This window comes from Pinus tabuliformis, chromosome 3_2 (genome assembly GCF_031772625.1).
Source record: "Pinus tabuliformis cultivar Carrire ecotype Pingquan chromosome 3_2, CPIR1, whole genome shotgun sequence".
Classification (NCBI taxonomy): domain Eukaryota; kingdom Viridiplantae; phylum Streptophyta; class Pinopsida; order Pinales; family Pinaceae; genus Pinus; species Pinus tabuliformis.
Genome location: NC_142302.1, coordinates 972,598,305 through 972,606,819, shown reverse-complemented (window position 1 = coordinate 972,606,819; position 8,515 = coordinate 972,598,305).

The window sequence follows — 8,515 nt, the reverse complement described above, 5'->3', positions numbered from 1 at the left end:
ATTTAGGGTAAAATTATGCCCTTGCTCTATTGTATCTTTTTCAAAATGTCTATACATAAATGAATACTAGTAGTGGTTTTTACTAATTTATGTTTTATTTTGATTTAGGAATATTTTTGCATATCATATTTTTTTAACTAGTTGGCTGTTATCCTTAATTCTAATTGTCCTATTTATTTAAGGAATATATATCATCCAAGGATGCTTAGATTGACTTCATGGATATGCAGGTTGAGCTTTCATGCAAAATAAATTCCTTTCACATTATAGTATTATTCACCTAGGTAATTATCTATTTTAAAAGAAAAAGTTGTTTCAAGTGGGGCTTTCAATTTGGTCTATATTTCTCTATACTTGAACCAAAACTTAGACAAATGAAGTGTAATAACGTTGTATACGAAAAAAACTTAGTAGTCATACTCATCTATATTCGACTTTACACCCAGAAAATAGAAAGTTTCAAATTTTAATCTACGTTGTGTAAACGTAAGGATTCAAACCCATTGTAATCATACTATAATAATTTTTACTCTTTGTAACCGCCCTAGTAAAAATTCCATGTAATAAAAGTTAATAAAGCTAACCACTGTTGATAGGACACTTATTCCAACCTGAATGTTGCACAAGACTTTGTACCCTGGGTGTTCATTTGGTTTATTATGGCTAGGGAAAATGGAAAAGGCAATGACTAAGTCTTTGGAAATGGAAAATGAATTTTTTGGCACATTTATTTAAGAAAATAATGGAAATTAGGAGATAACGAAGGTGAAAGATCACAGGTTCCATGTGAGGAGGAAAGTGAAGGAAAATAATGGAAAATGAAGAAAATAGAGGCCTAATTGTTAAAAAGGCATCTGAGGATCAGTTGATACCTTTTTTATGAGTTCAATTTTGGAGCTCTATCATTACTCTCTCTCTCTCTCTCTCTCATCCTTGGACACTTAGAGTTTTCTATAGCATTTTTGCATTTGATCAAAAAAGGCAAAGGAGGCAAGAGGAAAGAAGGAGCAAGCAAGGAAGAGAAGGATCAAATAGATACAATAGGATTCTTTGTAGGCATCGATTTGCATGTGTGTTTTCCTTTCTAGATTTGGCATGCACGGCATTGCATATGGTTTTTTTCTGTTATGACATGGGTTTTATAAGATGTGATAGTGTTTTCAGCCTAGCCTTGTCATTTTCGGATACCCATGGTGTGATGGGGTTCTCATGTTTTGGTTGAGCTGGATTACCGAATGGATTCGAAGTTAGGTGAGGTGGATCTCCGAATGATAGAACACATGCCTTAGTAACCCCTAAACCAGACTGTGGGTTGTAGTAAATCCAGATTTTTTGTTGCCTCGGTGGGCCAAGGAATCCTTGACCAGTGAATGGTGGGATATAAGGTAAAGCCTAGAGGTTTTTACCATTTAGTAGGCCTAGGAATCCTTGTCGGTGAATGTCGGGATATACAGTAAAGCCTAGAGGGTGGTGTCTCAGTTTAGGGCTTACTGATCCCAGGATCAGACTGTGGATTGCAGTAAATCCTGAGAGACTAAGAGACAGGAACATTCCTGACGATGTAGGTGGAGAAATCTGGTGGCATCCATGCTTGTTTTCACCCAGTGATCTAGTAGAGATCATGGTAAAGTCTGTTATTACATGTTTATTGTGTTGGCCTAGTGATCCGGTGTGGATTGCAGTAAAGCCTAGTTTCTATTAATGAGGGTGAGGTGTTTTAGCCTCGAGATGCACTGGTTGGTTCTTTTGGTTTGAGTCCCATATTCATGCTTGGAATATGGCATGGGGGTAAATGGCTGAAGTGAGAATTGGATCAACCATTCTATGGTCGGGTGGAATTCAGTATGCCCATCCTGGGTTGGATTTTGCATTCATTAATAGGAGGTTCTTTCCTTGATATCTTATGTATAAATGTACAGGTTTATATGTGGATTATATGGCTGATGTATCCTTGATATATGTGTTATTATTATGTTGGTTATAAGCATGTATTATGATAGTGATGATGTATGGCTCTTCTCATGTTTTGATTTGTAAATTAATGAACAATGTTTCTATGACCTAATAGATGATAATGCAGATAATGATATAAGGGAACAATGCTTCTTAGCAATTCTCATATAAGTATGAGACCCCTATACTCATATCTATTGTTTACACCTGTAGATTAAATATTTTTGATATGTTTGTTGAAATTCCTATCACGGTTAGTAGAGGTCCAGTCAAGCCCTTTTTCAAGTAATTTCATTTGTATCATCATTTGTAATGTTCCAAAATAGAAAAAAAAAAATGTTATGCTATCAAATAAAAAATTTCACCACAGAAAATTCAAAACAATTAGCAAACACCCATAACTATCAGAAATATGGAAGAAACTCAGCCATTTTATTATAAATTGGTGCAAGAGTGTGAAATATGGAAGGAATGCACTTGGGATTTCCTTAAAGGAATGTAGAGCAAATCCCAAGTCAAGAAATGACAACCCAGAGCTAAAATCAACTGACTAACTGTTGCACTACATAGTCCCCAACAATTCAACAATATCTCTTACACTTAGAAATTTTTGCAAATTTACATCTAGGCTCCTTAGGAAAAGCCCATAGAAACCCAAAAAGGGTTTAGCCTATCTCCAAGCCAAAGTCAAACCCACAAAATAATGCAAATTCCCTAGCTAACTCGTAGTTCGCCCTGTTATAAGAATTAGAATTTTAGGCCCGAATATCGCTCGATTTTTTTGTAAAATTAGTCAAAGACTCTTCTCGATAAACCCAAAAAAACCTAGAAATGGTTTGGCATTATTTTGACCTTCCAAAATCGACCTTGAAAAATGCCTATGCCCTTGAGAACTGCTGAAAAACACTAACTATCAATACTCCAACAAAATTTTCCCCAAATACTATTGAAAGGTAGCAATCGCCTCCACGAATGCTTCCCTTATTTCTTTCAATAAGGAACAACTCCAATGGTTGAGTCTCCTCCACCCACATGTGCCCAATCTTTGCCCTCTACGTTGGCCCTAGGAACTATGAAATCCTCATTGAAGAAGCTATCACCTTCTACGCAAAAACTCACCCAAGTGAGCAACAAATCACCAAATATTATCTACTAGAATTTCTCTCGACAATAGCACCTCTGAAGAATGCAAAGGATCTCAGCTTGATTTCCCCACTGTGTCCTCTAGAAATACGCACCACTAGAAAAAAATTTGAGTACAAATGTTGTTAATCACACTAAAAGTCACCTCCAGAAGATTATGGAAGAACCTCTCTAAGGTGGCACTCGAAGTCCCCCAAAAAAGGGATGAGTTCTCTCCTCAGAAAACTAGTTCTAAACAACAAGTGACCCGGCTAAGCAGCTCAAGCAACTAAGAAGAAATTCGATATGCCAAAGATGTCAAATGAATAGTGCTACCTCCTTTTAATAGATTTCATGGAGCCTTTTTCCCTCCTTCGTGGGTCTTCCACTGAGCCTTTGATTTTACCTCGCACGCATTTCGAACATTTGGCTTAGGGAGTACATATTTCCTTGTGATGGTGGCCCCACATACAACTAAAAAAATCCCAAAGTAACTTACTTCTAACTCCTACGTCTTCTAATAAAAAGGAAATGGGCCCCATCACGTCCAAAATTAGCCCCAAAATGTAGAAATTAATCTTGTTCAAAAACAATTCAGGAAGGGACATTATATCCCTCCTCTCCCAAACATTTCTTTTCCCTAAGAAGCTTCAGTGTTGGATGTTCAAGTATGTGCTTTCCCTACCAATTAGCATCCTCATCCAACAAGCTCCTCTAATGCACCTAATATTGCTTGTCCTCAAGTAGTCCCTGAACAAGCGCCCTCTCTGACTTTGGATCCCCACTATCTCTACAAACTTCACTAGGGTCCCAAATATGCCATTGGATCATCCCTAATCGTTGTAATATCATATAGTGAAGGAGTCCCTTGAAACTACGATCCCGAGACAACCTAATCAACATGTAGCATCCCTTTCTCCATTCACTATCTTGCTAGATACGAGCGTTACAACCCCTTTGTCTACTACCAATAAGTAGAGCATTCTAATGATGTAAAAATCCATCCAAATTCTCATGAATCTACCCTACTAAATAGTCGACCTCATGCACTCTGATTGTGGGGCCCTAAAGACACAACTCAATCCCCATGTGATTGAAGCCTCTCCTTCATTAGATCCTCCTAAAATCCTCTTGTTGGCCATCCTGCCATGCTCATGAAGTCTCCTACACCATCAACAAATCATGGAAACCTGGTGGAAAATCTCAATGACCCTCTTCTGTAGAGACCAACTCACTCCTATGGGTAGTTGAATCACTAAGTATTGTTATGCTAGGGACCCATGCCCAGTGTAGCAAGAAACTATCCGGCTGACCCCACAACACCCTGGTCATCACTAATTGTCTAGCATGCTCATATCATAACCTCCTCTTCATAACTCCCGGCCACAATCTATGCGATGATCAAGGTTAGGCCTAACCTTCCAAAGTGACTCAATATTTCCAATGCCTATCTCCCCATGGTTGGCCCCAATCCTGAGAATCAAAATGCCTCACCCTATGGTGAGGGCTTTGTAGATTCCCCATGTTTATACCTGTGAATGACTCAGTTTTCCTGTTATTCTAACTAGGCTCATTGAGCAGTGGAGTATCTGACCAATTCACTGGAGCCCTGGATCCCATAACCATATTGGAGGTCCACAACCCCAAATCCTCTCTATATGTTGTTGTGTTATGTTGCTAGCTGTTGGGACCCCTCTGTGACTCGTATGTATCTCCTGCGGGTATTCAATAGGCAGAAACCGAGGATCAATAACATGTGTCACAAATAGCCAACTTCTCTGCACTTGCTAAATCACATAGCAATATCTATTATTCCAGCTCCTGATGATGTGCTCGGGTACTGTCAAAAGCCTCGGCATTATCTTTCCTACAAGGACTACCATCCCATGCACCTCATGCTTCCCCAACGCCTTAAGTTGTCCAACTGAAAAATAAGCACACAACTCCCTCTCGGTCACCTCCCTGAGTGTGAGCCCAGGCATGGAACATATGCTACATCGACAATGAACCATGCCATCCCTAGGCCTGTATTCGTCAACTCGTGCACCTACCAAGTGTCTCAACTGGAGAGTCTCCTACTGGCTCATGACACTAGGTGTCTCATACAACTGCCTAGGGTGAACCTCCCAAGCCTTGTTTCCTGAATGGAGAGTGTCGAGGGGTAACAAACAAACACTCTGCAACTGTAAACAACACAGGAGGAGGATGGGTTTGATCAAGAGTTTGTCGGAATGCTCAAGAGTAATCCTACAGATGACCCACTCTGTATCTCAGATTTTTTGATAACCCCCTCAAAGCCCTGTCTCCACTAAGCATGGTGTCCACAAATGCTTAATAGTGTCCTCATCGATCCTAGGTGGGTTGTATCCAATGGTACATGTAGTGCCCCTATCCATAAGTCTCATAGGAGGAAACGCTCCAAGTGCTAATTTCCCTACATCATCTACCACTGCATATCACCCAGTATTTCCACACTCCTCGACATGCCACTGTATGTCACAACCTATCTCAATACACCACTTGATACTCCCAGCTATGGCTATACCATCTTGTACTATCCCATGTCCCACCTGTGTCACTGCACCTGTCACTACCCGAATTTACTCAATGCGATGTGAGGAACTCCCACTCCATAGTGTAGTCCAACATAATATGGCACAACCCCATGCATCTACATGCCCATCTGTAGACCACTTATCCCCCTTAGATGCTCCTACCTATCCCTGGATGTGATGCACTAAAGTTGTGTCCATATGATTCGGCCTGCACCCGACCTATATCATCACCTCCATCATCACATCACCATGCGCTCTGATGAGAGGATCTCCCCTCTAAATCCTCCCTAAGGGCCCAAGAAGTGAATCTCTCTAGGCACTAGTAGTGATGTCACTACTGCTATGCTCCTCGGTGTCCTTCATTCCCTACACGTGAGGAATCATCAACTCCATACAAGGCGTTATTTGGGAGCCTACCAATGCCACCTCCTCAAACAAACTATTTCCAAGGTACACTGATCATCCTATGCCCCCACATACGACCAAAATGCTGAGACAACTCATGGATTATGCCTCATCCTCTGTCTAATCGACCTATCACGGGTTTTGTCCAAAACTCTAGTGGGAATATGTGAATGGGGGTGATTCCAATCACTGGATCTACAATCCTACTAATACCATGACTGACCCAATCCATGGAGTGGTGGGGAGTCCCACCTGGGTCCCAATAATGATCCACCCCTTGAGCCCCTATAGAAAACCAGTGCCCCTGCTGAACTATGCTCCTGAGTCATAGATGTATTCGAAAACCTAGTTAGCCCTATCAGGTATCAACTCAATATATCATTCCACCCAACCCAATGACAAGGATCAAATGCAAGAGTCCCAAATTACATAACAAGTCCATCATGTGAGTGTTGCATCCTATACAGCTCATGTCGCCTCGTCTCACTAGCTCGGTCATCATATACAACCTGTCTAGGTAACCCAGGCAATCTCCCTCTGACGTGTAGAGGTAACCTAACAATACTTCAAGCCCCATCTACATAAGTCTGAAGAGATTTACTGTCTGGAAGGGTTGTAGCTTTTCTGGCTGCTTATGCATCTTTCTTCTCCCCATCGATGGCAGTTCCAATAGATGACTGCCCATCCCCCTCTACCATGGGCACAATATGGGTCCCAAGTTATCCCTCCACAATCTCATCGAGCATAACATCCTCATCTAGCTCATGCTCTTCAAGGTGCTCTCCATACTGCTATAGGTAGTTGTCTTCTATGAACTCTGTCACAGATCCGGGTGCCCATGTGCCCATCAGCACCTCACTAATGGATGTGTCTCCCATCTCTTCCCTAATCTGTTGTGGGCTGCCATCACTTGAAAATCTGGACATGTTCCTAGATACCTCATCAATGGATACGTCAACAACAAATGATACCTCATCAATGAAAGACACCACATCATTAGATGGATCTATAGGTGTATGCTCTAGCTTCTCCATCAAGGTGTCAATTGAGGCTACCAAAGAGTTATCCAACAATGGTGACTCTTGTGCTACACTGGGTATATCGATGTGCTCCTCATAACCATGCATACCCTCGAGCTCCTCCTTAGGCCCCTTATGTCTAAATCCAAGTCTCAACTAGCAAAATCATCTCCTTGACTCACCCTATAACTATCCCTAGCCTACCTACTCCTTTTAAGGATATTTGGTGCCCTGACTCTGTCGAATTTCCCCACATGGTGTATATGGCTGTACTCCCACAGCTTATGAACCTCTAGTGTGTCTATTGTAAGTACAAGGATGTATCTGGTCTGAGACCTTCCCCAATTGAACAAACCTCTCATCATTCTAACGGATTCCACCCCAAAATTCATGCATACTAAATCTCCCTTGAGCCATGGGTGGTGTACGGTGTAACCCTTCACTGTGCATACATGCCCAAATATACCATGATATTAATGGTCACCCACAACTGGGCCAATAACATGCTCTTATACCACTGTAATGTCCCAAAATAGGAAAAACAGTGCTATGCAAGAAAATAACAAATTTCAACATAGAAATGTCAAAACAATTATAAAACACCCACAACTATCAAAATATGGAAGCAACTGAGCCATTTTATTATAAAATCGTGCAAGAGTACAAAATATGGAAGGAATGCACCTGGGCTTGCCTCAAAGGCAAGTGGAGCAAATCTGGGGTGAAGCAATGACAACCCGAAGCTACAATCAATTAACGAATTGTTGCACTGTGTAGTCCCCAACAATTCTACATTGTTTTCTTTAAAGATATGGATTAGACCCCCACCTTCAATGCTGAGAAAATTATGAAAATTTATATCTAGGCCCCTCAAAAAAAACCCACAAAATGGTGCAAATTCCCTAGCTAACTATCAATTCACCTTGTTATAAGAATTAGTATTTCAGGCCTGAATATTGCCTGAAAAATTCTATAAAATTAGTCAGAAACTCCTCTCAGTAAACCAACAAAAACTGAGAAATTGTTTGGCCGGATTTTGACCTTCCCAAATTGACCCCAAAAAATCCCTACTTCCTCCAGAACTGTTGAAACAGATTGACTATCAATACTCCATAAAAATCCACCCCAAACACTTTAGAATGGTATCAATCACCTCCACCAATACTTCCCTTATTTCTCTCAACAAGGAACAAGTCCAATGGTTGATTCTCCACCACCCACATGTGTCTAATCTCTGCCCTTTGCATTGGCCTTAGGAACTGTGAAATCCTCACTGAAGAAGCTATCACATTTAGTCCAAAAACTCACCCAAGTGACCAGAAAATCACCAAATCTTCTCTCCTGGAATTTCTCCCGAGAATAGCACCTCTGAATAATACAAAGGACCTCAACTCGATTTCCCCACTGTGTCCTATAGAAATATGCACCACTGGAAAAAAATATGAATGCAAATGCTAGAAA